The 24,460-nt window shown below is 44.2% G+C and overlaps 1 protein-coding gene across 19 annotated transcripts in view; it reads left to right on the top strand.

The window, feature by feature from the left end:
* Positions 1-1,271: 1,271 nt before the first annotated feature.
* Positions 1,272-24,460, top strand: part of MAP4 (microtubule associated protein 4) — a 229,344-nt gene continuing 206,155 nt past the window's right edge. For 17 of the 19 annotated variants that reach the window (XM_023231587.1, XM_023231588.1, XM_023231593.1 and 14 more), the window contains exon 1: positions 1,302-1,457. The gene's annotated coding sequence lies outside the window, so the exon portion shown is untranslated. Of the gene's footprint in view, positions 1,458-24,460 lie in introns of all 19 variants that reach the window. The other 2 variants (XM_023231591.1, XM_023231601.2) reach the window with 2 other exon arrangements.

Raw genomic sequence — 24,460 nt, forward strand, 5'->3', positions numbered from 1 at the left:
TTTCTGTGATTCTGTTTTTTTCTTCCGGGAAAGTCCTTAACCTTGGCAAAATAAATTCCTAAATCTACTGAGACCTGTCTCACTTTTTGGTTTACAGAAAGAATGGAGGATTCCAACACTTTTGAGTTTTCCTAGCCATCTAACTACAAAGGAGCTCAAAGCCAATTCTATTCCTTAAGTCTGCTACAGGAATATGCTGACTACTCCAGGAATCAGGAAGAATGATCGAAGTAACTTTAAAGCTCCCAACTGTGTGGTTTCCTACGACAGTAAGTTAAGGATTCCACAAAATCTGGGGCTTTGGGATGAAGTAATGTTAATTTCAGCAGAAAAGGAAACCTTTTTTTTTTCATTTGAGACACGATCTCACTCTGTTGTTGCCCAGGCTGGAGTGCAGTGGCGCGATCTCAGCTCACTGCAACCTCCGCCTCCCGGGTTCAAGCAATTCTGCTTCAGCCTCCCAAGTACCTGGGATTACAGGCACTTGCCATCATTCCCGGATAATTTTTGTATTTTTAGTAGAGGCAGGGTTTCACCATGTTGGTCAGGGTGGTCTGGATCTCCTGATCTCAAGTGATCCACCCGCCTCGGCCTCCCAGAGTGCTGGGATTACAAGCGTGAGCCACCGCGCCCGGCCTCAATATTTCTTATTTAACCAAATATATCCCAACTGTCATCAATTTTGTTATAATTGATTATCCCACTGGTAACCATTTTAAAATGATTTTTTTTTTTTTGGTACTAAGTCTAGGAAATCTGGTGTGTGTGTACTGTACACTTACAGCACATCTCAACTTGGGCCAGCCACGTTTCAGAGTTCACTAGCCACATGCGGCTCCAGGAAGCGGAGCCCTGCAGAGGACCTGTGGCGTCCTCCCGCTTCACTAAAAGTTCCTTCCAGAGCCCAGCTGGCCCGCGACCTAGGCTCCGCCCCGCGCCCCTCCCAGGTTACATCACAGAGCCCACAGGCCCCACCCTCTGGTGGCCTGGCCCGCGTGCGCGCCCACTCTCGCACTCTCCCCGCTCCAGGGGCCCAAACTCTGAGAGACAGCGACTGCCATTATAGAACAGCGGAGGCAATCGATCGGCCTGCCGTCAGCTTCGGCCTTCGCAAGCCGCAGGCAAGAAGCTCCCCCGCAACGGCCCGCGGCTCGCGCAGCTCTGCGGAGAGACCGTGGCGGCAAGGCCAGCACCCATTGGTCCGCCATAGCCCTCCGCCCTCCCCCTCGCCACGGTTATTGGCCGGAGCGGCGGCGCCCGCCGGGTAGGCGGTGGCGGCGTCCCTCCCTTGCGCCCGCCCTCAAGAGGGCGACGAGGAAGCGGCCGCCTCCCTGCGCCCCGCCCCTCTGGCTCGCTCGCTGGCTCCCGGCTCCTCCCGACGTCTCCCAGCTCCTCCACGGCTCTTCCCGGCGCTCTCCTGGCTCCCTCCTGCTCCGGCTCCGTCTAGACGGCGGCGGGTAGGTGCAGCCGCAGGCCGGGTCCGATTGGAGGGGCGGCCTCCTCACTGTCCCGGGGCTGCCCGAGCCTTGTCCCGCGGCAGCCCGGTACCCCACGGGGCCCGCCCGAGGCGTGGAAGGGCGGTGGCCGCCGGCCTGCGAGACGCGGGGGCGTCCTAGGGAGGGGGCCAGGCGGGGGGGGGCCGGCGGCCGTGACCTTGGAGTCTTTGAGGCGCGATCTGGGGGGGTCCTTGGAGTGAGGGGGGCTGAGAGGGCCAGCTTTGAGGGTCGGGGCGGTGGGGCCGAGCGACTTGCGTCGGGCTCTGGATGGGGCTGAGCCGCGGAGCGAGGGTCGGCCACAGTCTGGGACCTTGGGTGGGGTTCGGGGTTGTAGGAGAACTCAGGGGTCGTTTTCTGAGGCTTTATGGGGGTCAGTTGATGTGAGGCTGAATTCAGCCTTAGTGTGTCCAGTTAGGGGTTATGGGTGGGGCTGAGGGGTGGTCTGGAGAACCGGGCCCTAGGCGGGGCTCTTCCCGCATGCAAAGGCCCCGGCACTGTGTGGGGACTAAAGCGTGTATCTGGCAGTGGGAGTGCGAAGGGGGTCGCATTAGGGGGGGGGGGGGGAGGGTACAGAGACTAGGAGGGGCAGTTGGAAACATTACCCAGAACAGAGATTGGGATTTAGCACATGGAACAAGTTCTCTGCCGGTGTGAGGTCCCTTTGGTGAAATTGTCCTCTGGAGGAGTTGTGAGAGTTTTGCTTACTTCCAGTAACAAGTAAATTAAATTCATTTGCTGTTTTGGGGAGGAGGCAGTGATTGATTACCTTTAGGTTTGTGCTTTAGGACCCAAACTCGGATGAAATACGTGCTTCTCGGGAAGGTTAGTGTTACCCAGCTTTCTACTGGAAACCCCCTTTTCTCCTTTGCCTTCTCTGGTCCTGTTACAGCATTGCTCCCCAGGGCCTCTCAATTCTCTCTCCCTGGCTGCATAGTATTGCAGGGTTTCTTGCAGTGTCTGTGTATGTCTGTGTGTGTATGTGTGCGTGTGCGCGCGTCTCCCGCCCATTTCCCTGCTGCTGTGCTTTTGGCAACTGCCTCTGCTCTTTCCCAGGGATGGTTGTGGCATTGCATCAGGGGATATTTGTGCTTGTAATTTGCTCACTCAGCCCAGGAGGAGGGAGAATAGTATGCTGTAGAGATGGGGGGCGGGGGCAGGGTGCCGTCAGCTTGGCTGGGTAGACAGAGAAATGGGTGTGGTGAGGGAATACAGCTGCTCTAGGCCTGTAGGGTAACACTGCCCAGTCATCAGCGCAAAGAGATTCAAAGAGCACCACCAGCAGCTATTTTTATAAATCAATCCTGAATCCAAGCTGAGCACATGGATTTAGAGTGAACAGTTGTCATGCTCTATTACAAGCTGGGTGTTTGGTAGACAACATTAGAGTTGCTAAGCAGGAGACTCCCATCTGTACTGTGCAGTGTGTACTTTACTTGCAACTTTTAAACTTTACTTTTCTCAGCTCCATAGATTGGGACATCTCTCTTCAAACTGTGTCTTTTAAATTGACGTAGTTTGCTGATCTGTACTACTACTTTTCAAATGAAATGTTTTCACCTCAGTTATACACTTCCTTTCAAATATAGCTTCAAAATAATAAAGCTGTCACTTTTTGAGCACTTGGCATCTCCCAGTCATTAGCTGTATTTATTAACAGATGAGGAAATTGAGACTGATGGGAATAAGGGGTCACACAGATAGTTAAGTGGCGAAAGTGGTATCCAGCCAAACCAAGGTCTCTCCAACCCCCACATAGTAGTTCAGAAACTTCAGAATTTTGGCTTACATTGGGATGATTCAAGTGCTTGGAATTTATTCATGCAAAGTAACAAACTCACCAGAGACTGATAAACCAGATACTGGTTAATGTATGTTGGAAGCATTAAGTGCCATGTGCACAATTGGATTTAATTATCCACTGACCAGGACACTTCCATTGTTCTGGGCTGCCTAATCAGTAATAAAAAGGAAGTTGATTATAGAATTGGAAAGGCACTAGATATTCTTAGTGGGTATTTTTTAAATTTTAATTTTATTTATTTAATTACCTATTTTTGAGACAGGGTCTTGCTGTGTCGCCCAGGCTGGACAGTGGCAGGATCTCGGCTCACTGCAGTCTCCACCTCCTGAGTTCGAGCAGTTCTCCTGCCACAGCCTCACGAGTAGCTGGAATTACAGGCATGTGCCACCACACCCGGCTGATTTTTGTATTTTTAGTAGAGACGGAGTTTTGCCATGTTGGCCAGACTGGTCTCAAACTCTTGACCTCAAGTGATCCGCCTGCTTTGACCTCCCAAAGTGCTGGGATTACAGGTGCAAGCCACCATGCCCGGCCGTTTATTTTTATTTTATTCTATTTTATTTTTTGAGATGGAGTCTCGCTGTGTCATCTAGGCTGGAGTGCGGTGGCATGATCTTGGCTCACTGCAACCTCTGCCTCCCGGTTTCAAGCGATTCTTCTGCCTCAGCCTCCTGAAGAGCTGGGATTATAGGTACCCACCACCACGCCTGGCTAATTTGTGTGTGTGTGTGTGTGTGTGTGTGTGTGTATTTTTTTTTTTTTTTGAGATGGGGTCTCACATAGTTGTCCAGGCTGGAGTGCCAGTGGTGCGATCTCGGCTCACTGCAACCTCTGCCTCCTGGGTTCAAGTGATTCTCCTGCCTCAGCCTCCTGAGGAGCTGAAACTACAGGCACTGCCACCACACCTGGCTAATTTTTTGTATTTTTAGTAGAGACAGGGTTTTACTGTGTTAGGGTGGTCTCGATCTCCTGACTTTGTGTTCCGCCTGCCTTGGCCTCCCGAAGTACTGGGATTACAGGCGTGAGCCACCGCCCCTGGCTATTTTTTGAAATTTTAGTAGAGATGGGGGTGTCACCTTGTTGGCCAGGCTGGTCTTGAACTCCTGACCTCAGATGATCCACCTGCCTGGGCCTCCCAGAGTGTTGGGATTACAGGCGTGAGCCATCATGCCTGGCTCAATGGGTGTTTTAATCAATGAACAAAAGTCTAGTGAGTCTCGCTTTCCCCAATGTAAAAACACACAGTGTTGGAGAGTGTCTTAACACATTTTCCTACTCTGTCCCACTTGTTTTTAAAGTTTTCTCTTCAAATATTTGTCATTCCAGCATCCCTTTGTTAAAATTTTCAAATTTACAAATACATTTATATTACCTATTTAAAAGTCATTCTCCATTGTTTCCTGACAGTGAAGGAAGCACCTGGATTTTCTTATATATAGGCGGCTTAGCTTTAGTCAGAGAGTAGGTTCTTCCTGATCTCACAGTATCTTGAGTATCTTGTTCTTTCCTAATCTTGTTTCTGAATGTGGTGATCAATCCTTTGGCTCTGTAAACTTCTGCTTTTGACAGTTAAAATTTTTGGAATCACTTTGCTTTTTTTTTTTTTTTTTTTTAAAGATTAAGCGTGAGTAGTTGCTATGTAGCTTTTAGATTTCCTTAAGATGTGAGAAAATCTGAGAGAAATATTTTTACCCACTGGAAGGCATCTTGGCGGTTCATTTATATAGTCAATTTGAAAAGGAAACCAAGTAAATTTCACTGATTTCACTTTGTCTTTCTAAGCAGCACTTTTAGACCCGGGTTATTGTAGACTTACCGCTAGGAGTGAGTGGGTTGAGGACAGTTAAGGTTAAGGTTAAGAAGGGGGATGGTAGGGCTCGGTGGCTCATGCCTGTAATTCCAGCACTTTGGGAGCCTGAGGTAGAGGATTGCTTGAGGCCAGAAGTTTGACACTAGCCTGAATAACATAGTGAGACCCTGTCTCCATTAAAAAAAAAAAAAAAAAAAATAGTCCCCAGATAATTTTAGTGTACAGCAAAAATAACAAAAACAACAACTTAGCTAGGTGTGGTGGCATGTGTCTATAGTCCCAGCTATTTGGAGGCTGGGGTGGGAGGATCACTTGAGCCCAGGAGTTCAAGGCTCCAGTGCTATGATTGTGCCACTACACTTCAGCCTTGCTGAAAGAGCCAGACCTGCTCAGCCCTGCATACAAAGGGCTAATAAAGCACACTGATATACATAGGGGATCATATTCATCATACTCATCTACCATTTTAGAGCTCCTAGGCCAGTCTTTCAATGCAGACCTTATGGTAAACTCTTTTGGATGTCATTAACATTTTAAGCTTGAAAGTCAACACAATTACTTTTGTGAGTCTTTTTTTTTTCTTCTTCTTTTTTTTTTTTTCAGAGATGGGGTCTTGTTCTGTCAGCACAGTGGGGAGATCATAGCAGATCATAGCTCACTGCAGCCTTGAGCTTCTGGCCTCAAGTGATCCTCCTGCCTCAGCCTCCCCAGTGGTTCAGACTGTGGATGTGCGCCATCACACTTGGCTAACTTTTGTGATTCTTACTCTTTTTTTTTTTTTTTTTTTTTTTTTTTGAGACTGAGTCTAGCTGTATTGCCCAGGCTTGAGTGCAGTGGTGCAATCTCAGCTCACTGCAACCCCCACCTCCCGGTTTCAAGCAGTTCTCCTGCCTCAGCCTCCTGAGTAGCTGGGATTGCAGGTGCTGGCCTCTGCAACCAGCTGTTGTGATTCTTTTTTTTTTTTTTTTTTTTTGAGACAGAGTCTCGCTCTGCCGCCCAGGCTGGAGTGCAGTGGCGCGATCTCAGCTCACTGCAAGCTCTGCCTCCCAGGTTCACGCCATCCTCCTGCCTCAGCCTCCCGAGTAGCTGGGACCACAGGCGCCCGCCACCTCGCCCGGCTAATCTTTTGTATTTTTTAGTAGAGACGGGGTTTCACCGTGTTAGCCAGGATGGTCTCGATCTCCTGACCTCGTGATCTGCCCATCTTGGCCTCCCAAAGTGCTGGGATTACAGGCTTGAGCCACTGCGCCCGGCCTGTGATTCTTTATAGGTTAAAAAAGTTAATCTTCTTGGCTTGGGCATGATGGCTCATGCCTGTAATCCCAGCACTTTGGGAGGCCGAGGCGGGGGATCACTTGAGGTCAGGAGTTCAAGACCAGCCTGGCCAACATGGTGAAATCTTATCTCTACTAAAATACAAAAATTATCTGGCATGGTGGCAAGCATCTGTAATCCCAGCTACTCTAGAGGCTGACAGGAGAATCGCTTGAATCTGGGAGGCACAGGTTGGAGGGAGCCAAGATTGCGCCACTGCATTGTAGCCTGGGCGACGAGAGTGAAACTCCATCTCAAAAAAAAAAAAAAAAAGCTAATCTTACTGTAAACATTTTATTAGTTTGCATATACTTACATATCTTTTAAAAATTTATTTATGCTGGGCGCTGTGGCTCATGCCTGTAATCCCAGTACTTTGGGAGGCTGAGGTGGGCGGAGCAAGATGTAAGGAGTTTGAGACCAGCCTGGCCAATATGGTGAAACCCCGTCTCTACGAAAAATAAAAAATTAGCTGGGTGTGGTAGTGGGTGCCTGTAATCGTAGCTACTCTGGAGGCTGAGGCAGGAGAATCGCTTGAACCCAGGAGGCAGAGGTTGCAGTGAGCCGAGATTGCACCATTGCACTACAGCCTGGGCGACAGCGAGACTCCGTCTCAAAAAAAAAAAAATGTTTATTTATAACTTCCCTTCCTTCTTTTTTTATGGAAAATAGCTTAAAACTCAGTTTAAACAGAAGAGTTGTAAACGTAGTACACACTTTCTATATACATTCTATATTCATTCCACTTCTCTTAGTGTTAACATTTTGTATAACCTGATACCCTTATCAAAATTAAGAAATTAGCATTAGTGGAATATTATTGACCAAACTACAGACTTTCCTCTGGTTTTCCAGTGATGTCCTATTCCTGTTACAGGATCCAATCCAGGATACTACATTGCATTTAGATGTAATGTTTCTTTAGTTTCTTCCAATAAGTGACAGTTTCTTAGTCTCTCCTTCCCTATCTTTCCTTGACATCTTTAAAGATGAGTGGTCATGTATTTGTAGAATGGTTCTCATTTTGGGTTTTCTGGTATTTTCTCATGATTAGCCTGAGGTTATGCATTTTGGGGAAGAATACCATAGACGTGGTTTACCCTTCTTCTCACATCATATCTGGGGATACCTGATATCAACATGACTCATTACTGGTTACCGTTTTTTTTTTTTTCTTTTTTTTTGAGACAAGGTCTTGCTCTGTTGCCCAGGCTAGAGTGCAGTGGCATGATCTTGGCTCATGGCAACCTCTGCCTACCCAGTTCAAGTGAATTGTGCCTTAGCCTCCAGAGTAGCTGGGATCACAGGCACGTGCCACCATGCCTGACTAATTTTTGTATTTTTAGTAAAGGCGGGGTTTTGCCACGTTGCCCAGGCTGGTCTTGAACTCCTATCCTCAAGCAGTCCACCCGCCTCATCCTGCGAAAATGCTAGGATTGCAGGCATGAGCCACTGTGCCTTGTTAACTTTGGTAACTTGATTAAAGTGATGTTCTGTACTGTAAGGGACTATTATTCTGCTTTTTAATTTTACTTGATAGAACCTAGAAATGAGTCACCAAGTCATATCCATACTCCAGGGGAAGGGAATTAAGCTCCAACCCCTGAAGGGAGGAGTGTGGAAGAATTTGTGGGCGTGTTAAAATTCCCAAAGTAATTAGTTAATATTTTGGGGAAGATAACTGTGAGGTTATACAGAGATCTTATTTCTCCTTAAAAATTTTCTCTACTTATTTTAGCATTCATTAGTGAATCTTACCTGTGGCAGCACTGATTATATTGTTCTGTTGGTTTTCTATTTTTCTAATTCTTTCTACTTTTTTTTTTTTTTGAGATGGAGTCTTGCTCTGTTGCCCAGGCTGGAGTGCAGTGGCCGGATCTCAGCTCACTGCAAGCTCCACCTTGCCGGTTTACGCCATTCTCCTGCCTCAGCCTCCCGAGTAGCTGGGACTACAGGCGCCTGCCACGTCGCCCGGCTAGTTTTTTGTATTTTTTAGTAGAGACGGGGTTTCACCATATTAGCCAGGATGGTCTCGATCTCCTGACCTCGTGATCCGCCCGTCTCGGCCTCCCAAAGTGCTGGGATTACAGGCTTGAGCCACCGCGCCCGGCCATTCTTCCTACTTTTATGATTTGGAGTCCTTTTGTAAGGAAGATTTATGCCTCCCCCATTTATTTATTAAATCATTTGTATCAATATGGACCCATGAATATTTTTTTATTTGCTTGTAATCCAGTACTATATTTTGTTGCTCAAGTTGTTCCAGCTTTGGCCATTTTAACATTGGCACCATGTTCTTTTGAAATACCCTTCCCTACGTTTCTTTGTCTTTTAGCACTTTTGTACTTTCTGTCACTGTAAGATGCTCCAGTCTCATCTTATACTTTCTCTGCCCCGACCCTAAAATCAGCCATTTCTCCAAGGTGTCCTGGTTTCTAAATGAGCTTGATGTACTCATCACTGCTAGGGTATCACTACTTCTAGGCCCTCTCAGGGGATAGTTAGGAAATAATATGTATGTATACCGACCCACACATATCTTCGTTTACTTCTGTCTGTATATAAGTATAAACATGAGTTTATACTGATATCTCTGATGCTAATCTAGCACCACAGAGTTCATTCTAGTATTCTCTTCCTTGCTTAACTTCTTTCGCTGACAGTGAGAAATTTGGCTGATTTAATGAATAACATATGCTGATTTTTTCAACTCTAGTATATGTATGAAGTAAAAAATACAGTCTTAATTGTCATATAAAGTAAATTTCCAAAGCATTTTGCAGTTATTAACTGATTTAAATTATACTCCTATAATATTGGTATTTTAAATTACTGTTTTTCAGCTCAGGTAGAGAGATGAAGTCATTTACCTTTGGCCAAACAGAGAGTGAGTGATTGTATCTAGAATCGATGATTTATTTTTTATTTATTTCTTTTTTAAGGGACAGAGTCTTGCTATGTTGCTCAGGCTGGTCTTGAATTCCTGGCCTCAAGCAATCCTCCTACCTCGGCTTCCCAAAGTTCTGGGATTACAGGTGTGAGCCACTGTGCCTGACCAAATGACCTATTCTCACTGACAGTGCTATACTTGATCCTAAGGAAAGCAGTCTCATTATCTTGACTAACAAATCAACCTTTGTCTTCTTGATAGGATTGTTCCTTTTAATTAAAGAAATTCCTGGTATTTAGCTTTTTTAAAAAAATACTTTTAGCAGTATTGAGAGCAAGAACAATTCTTTTTCTGGACGACTTCCTCCTCGTAGAATCATAGAAGAGATTTAGAGATAATCTAGACAAATGTTTCACATAATAGGTGATTCCTCCGGTTCTCTATGCAGGTATTTCCCAATATAAGGACTTCACAGCTGGTTGCTACCAATTCCAGGTTTGCAGATTTGTCATTTTAGAAAGATTTTCCTGATAATGATTATAGATCTGCCTCCCTGCAGTTTCTCTTCAGTGGTCCTAATTTCTCTGTCTACAGTTATTCCTGGTAGCTCTAATCTCAACTTTGCACCTATTCAATGACAGTTATTTTGTCCCACTTTTTTCTTTTCCACACTCGTGGCTTTTCCCCCAGCCACCTCTCATGAAATGTGCTTTCTGAGTCTTTTACTATTGTCAGAAGACAAACTTACAACAAATTTAGTTATAGATCTTTTTTTTTCTTCTTCTTCTTTTTGAGATGGAGTCTTGCTCTGTCGCTCAGGCTGGAGTGCAGTGGTGTGATCTCGGCTCACTGCAACCTCTGCCTCCCAGGTTCAAGTGATCCTCCCGCTTCGGCCTCCCAAGTAGTTGGGAGTACAGGTGCGCACCACCAGACCCCAGATGATTTTTGTATTTTTGGTAGAGATGGGGTTTTGCCATGTTGACCAGGCTGGTCTCGAACTCCTGACCTGAAGTGATCTGCCCACCTTGGCCTCCCAAAGTGCTGGGATTATGGGCCTGAGCCATCGCACCCAGCTCCAGCCTTGAAATTCTTTGTCAGATACAGGTTGAGTATCCATTATTTGATATATGAGACCAGAATTGTTCATATTTTGGATTTTTTGGATTTTGGAATGTCTGTAATATACGAATATTCCAAAATCCTCTAGTGAGCATTTACTTTGACATCAAAAAGTTTTAGATTTTGGAGCATTTCAGATTTTGGATTTTTGTGTGTTTGTGTTTTGAGACAGGGTCTCGCTCTGTTGCCAGAGTAGAATGGCACAATCACAGCTCACTTCAGCCTTGAGCTTCTGGGCTCAGGTGATCCTCCTGCCTCAGCCTCTTGAGTAGCTGGGACTATAGGCATGTGCCACCATGCCCAGCTAATTTTTGTATTTTTATAGAGACAACATTTCACCATGTTGCCTAGGCTGGTCTCAAACTCTTAGGTTCAAGCGATCTTTTCACCTCAGCCTCCTAACATGCTGGGGATTACACACTTGAGCCATTACACCCCGCCCAGGTTTGAGATTTTTGGATTTGGGATGCTCAGCATATAATTAATTTGGGTTAGGCCACTTTCTCTTATAGGAATAGAAACCCACTAGTAGGACTCTAGAGAGCTCTCAGTCATTTTCTTATGGGAAGAACATATTTTTATTGAAATAATTTGAATTTGGGCAGTGAGTGTGTTGCTTTGAGTGACAAGTGATTTCTGAGTTTAGGAAGGATTGGGAGCAGAGAAAGTGGGGGATAAGGCAGATTTACAGGCTTAGTTCTCTACATATCAGCTCAAGTTTCACGTTTAGAAGGTCATTCATGGCCACTTTCTACCCTACTCTTCTTTGGTGTTTTCCTCAATATATATCTTTGGGCATATGTCATTCCACATCTAAAAATGTTGACAAGCAATTCACATATCATAAAACTCACCATTTTAAAGCATACAATTTGGGGTAGGCGTGGTAGCTCATGCCTGTAATTCCAGCACTTTGGGAGGCTGAGGTGGGAGGATTGCTTGAGCCCAGGAGTTTGAGACCAGCATGAGCAACATAACATGGCAACCCTGTCTGTACCAAAAATAAAAAAATAAAAAAAAATTAGCCAGGCATGGCGGTGCACACCTGTAGTCCCAGACTCTTGGGAGGCCGAGGTGGGAGGATCATTCACTTGAGCCCAAGAATTTGAGGTTGCAGTGAGCCATGATCGTGTACTCTAGCCTGGGCCACAGAGCAAGACCTTGTCAAAACAAAACAAAACAAAACAAAATCATAGAATTCAGTGGTTTTTGGTGTATTCACAATATTGTGCAACTACCACCATTATCTAAGTCCAGAACATTTTCATTACCCCCAAAAGAAACCTCATACCCATTAGCAGTCTCTTCCATTCTCTTCATTCACCCAGCCTCTGGCAACCACTAATCATTTTCCTGTCTCTATTCTGGACATTCCATATAAATGGAATCATACCATAAATGGCCTTTTTGTGTTGGCTTCTTTCATTTAGCATAATGCTTTTAGGTTCATCCATGTTGTGTAGCATGTATCATTTTATTCATTTTTATGGCTGAATAATAATATGTTACATGGGTATACTGCATTTTGTTTGTCCATTCATCCATTGATGAAAATTTGGCTTGCATTTTTTTAGCTATTATGAATAATGCTCTGTGAAGATTCAGATATGTTTTTGTATGGACATTTATTTTTGTGTAGATACCTAGAAGGAGAATTGCTTGGTTATATGTTAGTTGTGTTTAACCTTTTAAAAAATTATTTATCACCAGACGTGGCTCACGCCTGTAATCCTAGCACTTTGGGGGTCCGAGGAAGGTGGATCGCTTGAGCCCAGCAATTCAAGACCAGCGTGGGGCAATATGGTGAGACCCTGTCTCTATAAAAAAAAAAAATTAAAACCCGAAAATTATTTTTTTCTTTTCTTTCTTTTTTTTTTTTTTTTTTTTTGAGAAAGATCTTGCTCTGTCACTCAGGCTGGAGTGCAGTGGTGTGATCATGATTCATTGCAGCCTTGACCTCCAGGGCTCAGGTGATTCTCCCACTTCAGCCTCCTGGGTAGCTGGCATTGTAGATGTGTGCCACCACACCTGGATAATTAAAAAAACAATTCTAATTAGAGATGGGGGTCTCCTTATGTTGCCCAGGCTAGTCTTGAACTCCTAGACTTGCTTGGCCTCCCAAAGTGCTGGTATTACAGGTGTGAGCCACCATACCTGGCTGATAATATCTTTTGAAACACAAAAGTTTTAAATTTTGATGAAGTCCAGTTTATCTAGTTTTTTCTTGGTTGCCTGTGCTATAGGTGTCACATCTAAGAAGCTGTTGTCTAATTTAAGGTGATAAAGATTTCTCTATCTCTTTCTTTCGTTTGTTCTTTTGTTCGTGCTTTCATTTGTTCGTTCGTTCTTCTTTCTGAGACAGGGTCTCTCTCTGTTTTCCAGGCTGGAGTGCAGTGACACGATCTTTGCTCACTGCAGCCTTCACCTCTCAGGCTCAAGCTATCCTCCCACCTCAGCCTCCTGAGTAGGTAGGACTCCAGGCGTGCACCATGATGCTTGGCTAATTTTGGTTTATTTTTTGTAGAGATGTGACTTTTTTTTTTTTTAAGACAGAGTCTCGCTCTGTTGCCCGGGCTGGAGTGCAGTGGCGTGATCTCTGCTCACTGTAAGCTCCACCTCCCGGGTTCATGCCATTCTCCTGCCTCAGCCTCCCGAGTAGCTGGGACTACAGGGGCCCGCCACCATGCCCGGCTAATTTTTTTTGTGTGTTTTTAGTAGAGATGGGGTTTCACTATGTTAGCCAGAATGGTCTCAATTTCTTGACCTTGTGATCTACCCACCTCGGCCTCCCAAAGTGCTAGAATTACAGGCGTGAGCCACGTGCCCGGTCGAGATGTGGTTTTACTATGTTGTCCAGGCTGATCTCAAACTCCTGGACTCAAGTGATCCACTTTCCTTGCCTCCCAAAATGCTGGGATTATAGGTGTACTTTGTTTCTTTAAAGAATTTTACAGTTTTAGCTGTTATATTTAGTTTTTTTAAAAATCAATTTCAAATTAATTTTTATACATGATGTGTGAGGTAGGAGTCCAAAACCTTTTTCTTTTTCTTTTTTTTCTTTTGAGATGGAGTTTCGCTCCGTTGCCGGGGCTGAAGTGCAGTGACGTGATCTTGGCTCACTGCAACCTCCACCTCCCGGGTTCAAGTGATTCTCCTGCGTCAGCCTCCTGAGTAGCTGGAATTACAGGCATCCACCACCACGCCCAGCTAATTTTTGTATTTTTAGTAGAGACTGAGGTTTCACCATGTTGGCCAGGCTGGTCTTGAACTCCTGACCTCAGGTGATTCACTTGCCTTAGCCTCCCAAAGTGCTGGGATTACAGACGTGAACCACTGCACCTGGCCCAAAATCTTTTTCTTTTTCCTTTTGGTGTGTGGATATCTAGTTGTCCTTGAACCAGTTGTTGAAAAGACTTTTCTTTTTTCATTGAATTGTGTATTATCTTAGCCATCCATGTTTTGAGTCAATTGACCATAAAGGTATGGGCTTATTTCTGGACTTTCTTTTTTGAGACTGGGACTTGCTCCGTTGCCCAGGCTGGAGTGCAGTGGCGTGATCTCGGTTCACTGCAACCTCTGCCTTCCAGGTTCAAGCAATTCTCCTGTCTCAGCCTCCCAAGTGGCTGGGATTACAGGTGTATGCCACCACACCAAGCTAATTTTTGCATTTTTAGTAGAGACAGGGTTTCACCATTTTGGCCAGACTGGTCTTGAACTCCTGACCTCAAGTGATCCACCCGCCTTGGCCTCCCAAAGTATTGGGATTACAGGTGTGAGCCACCGTGCCTGGCCTGGACTTTCAATTCTGTTCCATTGGTGTATGTCTATGCCAGTACCACTATGCTTGCTTTCTTTTATTTTCGCCCTGTGGTACTACTGTCTGCATAAATATGCTGTCTTGATTAATGTACTTTTGTAATATGTTTTGAAATTAGGAAGTGTGAATTTTCTAATTTTGTTCTTTTCAAGATTGTTTTGGCTATTCTGGATCCTTGGCATTTCCGTTTGAGCTTTAGAATCAACTTGGCAACTTTTGCAGAAAAGGCAGTTGGAATTTTGATAGGGAATGCCTTGAATCTGTAGATCAATTTAGAGAGTGTTGCCATCTTAACAATGTTAGATCTTCCACTTCATGAACGTGGGATGCCTTTCCATTTGTTTATGTCTTTATTTCAAGAATATTTTGTAGGCTGAGTGTGGTGGTGGCTCACACCTGTAATCCCAGCCCTTTGGGAGGCTGAGGTGAGAGGATTGCTTGAGCCCAGGAGTTTGAGACCAGTCTGGCTGACATAGCGAGACCCCATCTCTTAACACACACACACACACACACACACACACACACACACACACACACACAGCTGGGTGTGGTAGCTACTCATCAGGGTGAGGATGAGGTAGGAGGATCCCTTGAGCCCAGGAAGTTGATCTGTGATCCTGCCATTGCTTGGGCAACAGAGCGAGCCTCTGTCTCAAAAAAAAAAAAAAAAAAAGAAAAAACAAACAAAAAAAACCAAAAACAAAAAACCTGTGTGTGTATATATATAAAATATATTTTGTAGTTTTTAGTGTACAAGTCTTTTACTTTAAATTTATTCCTGAGTATTTTGTTATTTTGATGCTATTGAAAATGGAATTATTTTCTTCATTTTGTGTTGTTGATTGCTGGTAATATAGAAATATAACATTTTTATAGATCTGGTATTCTGTGGCCTTGCTGAACTTTTTTTTCTTCTTCTTTTTCTTTGAGATGGAGTTTCACTCTTGTTGCCCAGACTGGAGTGCAATGGCACGATCTCGGCTCTCTGCAACCTCCGCCTCCTGGGTTCAAGCGATTCTCCTGCCTCAGCCTCCCGAGTAGCTGGGATTACAGGCATGTGCCACCATGCCTGGCTAATTTTGTATTTTTAATAGAGATGGGGTTTCTCCATCCTAGTCAGGCTGGTCTCGAACTCCCGACCTCAGGTGATCCCACCCGCCCCAGCTTCCCAAAGTGCTGGGATTATGGGCATGAGCCACTGTGCCCGGCTGAACTTGTTTACTAATGCTAATTGTGTGTGCGCGCACGCGTGTGTGTGTGTATGTATGTGTATATTCTTTTGGATTTCCATATTGTTTTAAAATTATTATTATTTTTTGAGCTGGAGTCTCTCTGTTGCCCAGGCTGGAGTGCAGTGGCACAATCTCTGCTCACTGCAACCTCTGCTTCCCAGGTTCAAGCCATTCTCCTGCCTCAGCCTCCTGAGTAGGTGGGATTACAGGCATGTGCCACCATGCCCAGCTAATTTTAGTATTTTTAGTAGACAGGGTTTTACCATGTTGGCCGGGCTTGTCTCTAACTCCTGACCTCAAGTGATCCACCAGCTTCAGCCTCCCAAAGTGCTGGGATTACAGGCGTGAGCCACCACACTTGGCCTAAAATTAAATATATCTTGCCACTGGACTGAGAAACCCTTGAAGTCAGAGACTGTACTTCATTTCTTGTTTCTCTTTCTCTACTGGCAAATGTATGTTCAATTTATGCTGCAGTCAGGTGCTATAGTAGTGGGACTTAGGGGAGCATAATGCCACTAATGACTTGGAAAATGGCACAGAAAGGAAGTGGGGCATTGTAAAACTATTTTTGCCTATTATAAAATGCTTCCTGAGGTCCAGGAAAGGCAATTCTCACATTTGTCTCTGCTCTTCTATACCTCTTGCCCCTAATTATCCTTTGTTTCTGGAACTTAGAATACTAAGGATCATGAAGTTAGGTGTTTAAGGATAGGAACATTAATTTGAGTTTATATATTATTTCCCTAGGGAAACGTGTTCTGGCCTCATTAATGAAATAGTTTTTTCATTAATTTATTATTTAATTTTTTTTTGAGACAGTGTGTCACTCTGTTGCCCAGGCTGGAGTGCAATGGCGTGATCTCGGCTCACTGCAACCTCGGCCTCCTGGGTTCAGGTGGTTCTCCTGTCTCACCCTCCCGAATAGCTGGGACTACAGGCACACACTGCCACACCCAGCTAATTTTTGTATTTTTTGTAGAGACAACAGTTTTGTCATGTTGGCCAGGTTAGTCTTGAATGCCTGACCTCAAGCGATCTGCCCGCCTCGGCCTCCCAAAGTGCTGGGATTACAGGCATGAGCCAGCGTACCCGGCCAAATTTATTGTTAGTAGGGTTGTTATTATTTTTGAGACGGAGTTTTGCTCTTTTGCCTAGGGTGGAGTGAAGTGGCACAATCTCGGCTCACTGCAGCCTCCATCTCCTGGGTTCAAGCGATTCTTCTGTATCAGCCTCCCGAGTAGCTGAGATTATAGGCACCTGCCACCATGCCTGGCTAAGTTTTGTATTTTTAGTAGCCAAGATGGTCTTGAACTCCTGACCTCAGATGATCCACCTGCCTGGGCCTCCCAAGGTACTAGGGTTACAGACGTGAGCCACTGTGCCTGGCCTCATGAATTTATTTATTTTTATTTTTTATTTTTTGAGACCGAGTCTAACTCTGTTGCCCAGGCTGGAGTGAAGTGGCATGATCTTGGCTCGCTGCAACTTCTGTCTCCTGGGTTCAAGCACTTCTCCTGCTTTAGCCTCCCGAGTATCTGAGACTACAGGCATGCACCACCACAGCCTGCTAATGGAATTTCACCATATTAGCCCAGCCAGTCTCGAGCTCCTGACCTCTAGTGATCTACCTGCCTTGGCTTCCCAAAGTGCTGGGGTTACAGGTGTGAGCCACCGCGCCTGGCTACTTTTTTCATGAATTTAGAAGTATTTATCATAATGATTGGCTATGTTCATTGTTAATTCTATGTTCAGATTTTTTCTTTTTCTTTTCTTTTTTACTTGAGATGGGGGTCTCAGTCTATTGCCCAGGCTCTGGAGTGTGGTTTGGCATCATGGCTCATTGCAGCCTTGACCTGGTTTCAGGTGATCCTCCCAACTTCAGCCTGATGGGTATCTGGGACCACAGGCGTGTGCCACCACACCCGGCTGATTTTTCTGGTATTTTTTTTTTTGTAGAGACAGGGTTTCGCCATGTTGCCCAGGCTGGTCTCGAACTCCTGAGTTCAAGCAATCTGCCCATCTTGGCCTTCCATAGTTCTAGGATTACAGCTATGAGCCACCGTGCCTGGCCCTCAGATTTCTTCTTGAGTAAACTCAAGCTTACTTATTTTCCTTTCCCTCTTACTCTCCAAGTTACAGAGACATGGGGGTAACAAACCATTTGCTGTTAAAGGGCAGTATCTGACCCATTTGCTTGTTGTATTTCTGTCTCTGCCTTTTTTTTTTTTGAGACGGAGTCTTGCTCTGTCGCCCGGGCTGGAGCGCAGTGGCCGGATCTCAGCTCACTGCAAGCTCTGCCTCCCGAGTTTACGCCATTCTCCTGCCTCAGCCTCCCGAGTAGCTGGGACTACAGGCGCCCGCTACCTCGCCCGACTAGTTTTTTGTATTTTTTAGTAGAGACGGGGTTTCACCATGTTAGCCAGGATGGTCTCGATCTCCTGACCTCGTGATCCGCCCGTCTCGGCCTCCCAAAGTGCTGGGATTACAGGCTTGAGCCACCGCGCCCAGCCTCTGTCTGCCTTTTATTACTAGACATGCAGAAATGCTTTTTAAAAGCACACTGTACTTCAAAAAGGGGTAGTTCCCCTTTACTTCATTTTATTTATTTTTTTGACACAAGGTCTCACTCTGTCACACAGGCTGGAGTGCAGTGTTGTGATCACTGCTCCCTACTGTAGCCTCGACCTCCCAGGCTCCAGTGATCCTCCCGCCTTAGCCTACCAAGTAGATAGGACTACAGGCACTCACCACCACATGGACCCGGCTAATTTTTTGCTTTTTTTTTTTCCTGTAGAGACGAGATCTCACTATGTTGCCTAGGCTGGTCTTTTAACTCCTGGCCTCAAGTGATCCTCCTGCCTCTGCCTCCCAAAGTGCTGAGATTACATGTGTGAGCCACCATACCTGGCCCACAGTTCCCTTTTAATCAGAAAATATTAAAATGATTTTTTTAAAGAATGGATTCTCTGGTGGGTTCACACTTCCAATCTGTTCTAAAAAAAAACACAAAATAGGGCCAGGTGCAGTGGCTTACACCCGTAATCCCAGCACTTTGGGGTACCAAGGATGGGAGGATTGCTTGAGGCCAGGAGTTTCAAGACCAGCTTGAGCAACCTAGTGAGACCCCATTTGTACAAAAAGTAAAAAATTTTTAAAAACTCAAATAGAACAGGTAAAGAAGATGAAATTACTGAAAAGAAAGCAAAAAAGGCCAAGAGTAAAATTAAAATTGAAGAAGATGGGAAGGAAGAAAAAGTAGTAGTGGTAGAAGAAGAGGTCTCTGTGAAGAACAAGAAGAAAAAGGATACAAAGAAACATGATTGGGCATGGTGACTCACGCTTGTAATCCTAGCACCTTGGGAGGCTGAGGTGGGAGGATCACTTGAGGTCAGGAGTACAAAACAAGCCTGGTTAAGTAGCACCCAAGGAGGGAGAAAAAAAGAGACCATCCTGGCCAACATAGCAAGACCCCATCTCTAAAAAAAAAGCTAAAAAAATTTATCTGGCCATGGTGGTGTCTATAGCTGCAGCTACTCAGCAGGCTAAGGCAGGAGGCTTACTTGAGCCCAGGAGTTTGAGGTTACAGTGAACTATGATCGTGCCACTACATTCTATCCTGGGTAATGGAGTGAGACTGTCTCAAACAATTTTTTTTTCATTAATATTGCTAGTTTAATAGGTTAAAAAAAGGGATAATCTCACTGTTTTAATCACATCTGATTTTCTTAATAACATCAGTATTGCATGGTCGTATATCTGATAATTAAAGGTAAGTTTGGGTCACCAAGAATGAGGTTCTCTGATATAGCCAGTTGCTTTAGTACTCAGCCAATTTAGTATGTTCCATTTTAGCAAGTTCTCTTGGGCTGGGTATATTTTAAGAGTGTCAGTGGCTACCCAGACAACTGTTCTTTATCAAGCTGAAGTAAGATAACAATAATAGATACAAAAGAAATGTTTGAAGGATATTCTGAATAACTTTGTGTGCTCAGTGTAGCTGAGACTTGCTGAGATGCTTCAGAGGCAAACCAGTCAGCCTATTTCATCAGTCAGAGGTGGGGTGCCTTTCAACACTGTGTTGTCATAAGAGTCTAAGGTAGACTTGCCCAAATTAACAAACTTTGCAATTATCAGTGACAGGCAACTATATTATGGCAGTAATAGCACTGGACTGAGTGTCAAAAGACCAAGGTTCAGGTTTCATCTGTACCGCATAATAGCTATGAGGTCTAGGGCAGATCAGTCGACTTATCTCTTTTCTTATTTGTAAAATCAAGGTTGTGAGAATTAAGGGCTTTGTGACTGGGATGGGTGACCTTCAGAATGCTAGTAAGATATTGCCTAGTGATACAAATCAAAAAATAATTTTTGTGTATATGGAATTAGTGATGCATTGATGTTTTCAATGGAAATTACATTTCCTTTAAGTTTCATTGGATCATATAGATGGCAAATTGGCTGTGAAATACAAAACTCTTGGACTTCTTGGAACCACTTTGAGGCCCAGAATAATTCTGCCTTCTCCTAAGGTCATTTACCAAGTTGTAGCTGAGTCAGAATTTGAACTTTAATCTCTAGCATTCTTTCTACTGTGTTCAATTTAATACCACAGATATTTATATGCCTTCTAGGTGTATACACTCTGGTAAGTGTTGTAGGTTATTTTTTAAAAAGTAAAATAGAAGAAACAATATACACTGACTTTAAAACACTGACTTTATTATTAAAAGTGTCATGATACACACTGTAAATGCTATACTTATTGTGCTTAGGTATGAATGACTAAGTGGGTTTAAATAAATGTCTTAGGAGCCTAGCATGGTGAACTGTGCCCGTAGTCCCAGCTTCTTTGAGACGGACGCTCTGTTGTCCAGGCTGGGAGTGCAGTGGCATGATCTCGGTTCACTGCCACCTCCACCTACTGGGTTCAAGTGATTCTCCTGCCTCTGCCTCCTGAGTAGCTGGGATTACAGGTGTCTGCCACCACACCTGGCTAATTTTTTGTATTTTTAGTACAGACACGGTTTCACCGTGTTCTCCAGGCTGGTCTCGAACTCCTGATCTTGTGATCTGCCCACCTTGGCCTCCCAAAGTGCTGGGATTACAGGCGTGAGCCACCATGCCTGACTAGTCCCAGCTTCTCGAGAAGCAGAGGCAAGAGACTCACTTGAGCCTTGGAGTTCAAGTACAACCTGGACAACATAGTGAGATCCTACCTCTAAAATATAAATAAATAAAATAAATGCCTTAAGGAGTTCATGGTGCTTTGTTGAACTGACTCACAATCAAGGATTCAGTTAATTTTCATTAGTTTTTAATTAGTAGAGCTGGATGTTTATTACTTAAATATTCCTTTTTTTTTGAGACAGAATCTTGCTCTGTTACCCAGGTTGGATTGCAGTGGCACGATCTCAGCTCACTGCAGCCTCTGCCTCCTGGGCTCAAATGATCGACCTCAGCCTCCTGAGTAGCCGGGGTTATGGGTGTGTGCCACCATGTCTGGCTAATTTTTGTATTTTTTGTAGAGATGGAGTTTCACCATGTTGCCCAGGCTAGTCTTGAACTCCTGAGCTCAATGATCTGCCTACTTCGGCCTCCCAAAGTGCTGAGATTACAGGTATGAGCCATCATATCTGGTCCTTAAATATTATTTAAAACAGTTTTTGTTTTTTTTTTTAAATGCTTCTCTGGGCCGGTTGCAGTGACTCACACCTGTAATCCCAGCACTTTGGGAGGCCAAGGCAAGTGGATTGCTTGAGGCCAGGAGTTCGAAACCAGCCTGGCCAACAGGGCAAAACCCTGTCTCTACTAAAAATACAGAAATCAGCCAGCCATGGTGGCGCATGCCTGTAATCCCAGCTACTTGGGAGGCTAAGGCAGAAGAATCAGTTGAACCAGGGAAGGAGAGGTTGCAGTGAGCCGAGATTGCACCAGTGCGCTCCAGCCTGAGTGACAGAGTAAGACCCTATCTGGAAAAAAAAAAAAAAAAAAAAAGGTTTCTCTTGTTAACTTTGAGATAGTAATGGAGAGGTGGTATTATTCAGGCAGTCAGAAACATAAATGCCCAGACCGCCCCTATATTTTTAAACATAAACTGAAACCCCTGTCTCTACAAAAAAATTTAAAAATTAGCTGGGCGCCGTGGCATGTGCCTGTAGTCCCAGCTACTATGGGAGGCTCAGGTGGGAGAACTGCTTGAGCCCAGCAGATAGAGGCTGCAGTAAGCCATGATGTTGCACCACTGCAATCCAGCTTGGTGCAATCGCATCAAAAAAAAAAAAAAGAAATATGGGGGAGCATAATATTCCAGACCTTTAGTATTGTGTTGAGGTTTTTTTTCCCCTCTACTGTAAAATGAGAGTGTTCAGTTTTAAGAGGCACATTTTCAGAACATGGGTAGAGTCTTTCCAGAATAAAACAGTCTGGCTGGTGATGGAGTAATTTAATTTTTTGAGACATTATTTAAGGAATTACAGATGTTTCATTTAGAGAATAAAGATGTGGGGACAGTTATTTTCAAATACAGTTGTCCTCGGTATTCATGGGAGATTGGTTCTCAGAGCTCCTGCGGATAAGAAAATCTGAGGATGTTATGGTCCCATATGTAAAATGATGTACCTGTGCATGTCTTGTAGTATACTTGGTGCACGCCTCTAATCCTAGCTACTTAGGAGGCTCAGGGATGAGAATCACTTGAACCCAGGAAGCAGAGGTTGCAGTGAGCGGAGATTGCGCCTCTGCACTCCAGCCTGGGAGGCAGAGTGAAACTGTCTCAAAAAAAAAAAAAAAAAAAATTAAATTAAATAAAAAAAAAAAATGGCCGGGCGCGTTGGCTCAAGCCTGTAATCCCAGCACTTTGGGAGGCCAAGACGGGCGGATCACGAGGTCAGGAGATCGAGACCATCCTGGCTAACACGGTGAAACCCCTTCTCTACTAAAAATACAAAAAAATAGCCGGGCGAGGTGGTGGGCGCCTGTAGTCCCAGCTACTCCGGAGGCTGAGGCAGGAGAATGGCGTAAACCCGGGAGGTGGAGCTTGCAGTGAGCTGAGATCCGGCCACAGCCACAGCACTCCAGCCTGGGCGACAGAGCAAGACTCCGTCTCAAAAAAAAAAAAAAAATATATATATATATATATATATATATATGTATGTGTGTGTGTGATGGCTGAATCCAAGGATGTGAATGGAACCTGTGGCTTTGGAGGGCTAACTGTATATCAAAGATCTGGCAAGTGGAAGAGGCATTAGATTTAGTATTTTGTTGCTTTGACAAAAGAAGGAGGACCATCAAGTAGAAGTTAAAGAGAAAAATGGAACGTAACTTTCTTAAAAGATGGTGAGTTTCTTAAAAGATGTTAAAGTAAGATACTGAGTTTAGCTTATGTTAAAACAGAGCCAGGGTATTTAGAGATACTGAGGAGGTAGTTAAGTTGAATGACCTTGAATGCTTTTGTAAATAAGTGGTTCTTAATTTCGTTAAGTATATATCCCTTTGAGAATCTAACCCAGCAAAAACCCTGTCCCCAGAAAACTATGGATATACTGTATAGGTATATATTTTCTCTCATACTTGAAAACTACTTTTTGGGGGGCATAGTATTGTATGTTTATATGTATGTTTCTTAGTATTGTATTTTATTTTCTTTCAGTTTATTGAATTTATCGTTTCTTTTTTCTTCTTTTCGTAGACATGGGGGTCTTACTATGTTGCCCATGCTTGTCTCGAACTCCTGGACTCAAGCAGTCCTCCCACCTCAGCCTCCCAAAGTGCTGGGATTACAGGCGTGAGCCACCCTGTCCAGCCTTGAACTTATCATTCCATTATCTTCTGGCTTAACATTGTTGCTTGAGAAGTTAGCCTTGGTGTTAATATCTGTCAGGTATTCTGTGGCATCACCAGTTTTTGATTTCCTCAAACTGCATGACTTGACAATCATTGGCTTATCCAGATTATGAGAAACTAAGATGCCAGTGCATACAGCGGTTCCTCTGTGGCTATGATTTCTCAGAAATTTTTTATTCTTTTGATTTGCTCAACACCAAGCTTGGTTTAGATTGGAGAGGTATATGGTGGGGTGTCTTATAAGGCTTAACTTTGGGAGGGCCCAGGGCCTTGATTTCTATCCCCCTTGCCTTGTGTGGCCTTCGAATCAAAAGCTTTAGATTAGGACTTCACAGATTTTAGTGTGCATACAAATCACATGATCTTGTTATAAGGCAGATTCTGATTCTGAAGGTTTAGTGTGGGACCCAAGATTTTGCATTTCTGATCTATAAGATGATGCTAATCCTGTTGGTATATAGATGACACTTTAAGTTGTAAGGAGTTAGATTGTTATGTTTGAGATGTGAGTGGTATTAGTAATGTTAGTCATGGTTATGAGGTGGTACAGTAGTATATAAAGAATGAAGATCATTCTATTGTGCAGAGGTTCTTTTTTAAAGTTAATAGACTTTTTTTTTTTAAGAGACAGGGTCTTGCTTTGTTACCCAAGCTGGAGTGCAGTGGCATGATCATAACTCCTTGCAGCCTGGAACTTCTGGGTTCAAAGTAGTTGGGACTACACATGCACACTACCAAGGCTGCCAATTTTTTTTCTTTTTTTGTGGAGACGGGTACTTTCTATATAGTGGAGCTGAAAATTTTTCATTGCCTAGTGATGTAACTCTTGGCATAACACATTAGTTTTTCTGTCTTTAGATATGTTTAGATATACAGATGCTTACCATTGTGTTAACAACTGCCTGCAGTATTCAGTAGTTACATGCTGTACAGGTTTGTATCCTAGGAGCAACAAATTGTACTATATAACCTAGATGTGTAGTAGGCTATACCAGCTAGGTTTGTGTAAGTACACTCTATGACGGTTGCACAATGATGAAATCACCTAACACAATTCTTAGAATGTATTCCTGTTGTTGTGTGATGCTTGACTGTATAATTGTAACCGCCCAACAGGTTCACCTTGCCCGCTG

The sequence above is a fragment of the Piliocolobus tephrosceles genome, chromosome 2 (assembly GCF_002776525.5).
Source record: "Piliocolobus tephrosceles isolate RC106 chromosome 2, ASM277652v3, whole genome shotgun sequence".
Classification (NCBI taxonomy): domain Eukaryota; kingdom Metazoa; phylum Chordata; class Mammalia; order Primates; family Cercopithecidae; genus Piliocolobus; species Piliocolobus tephrosceles.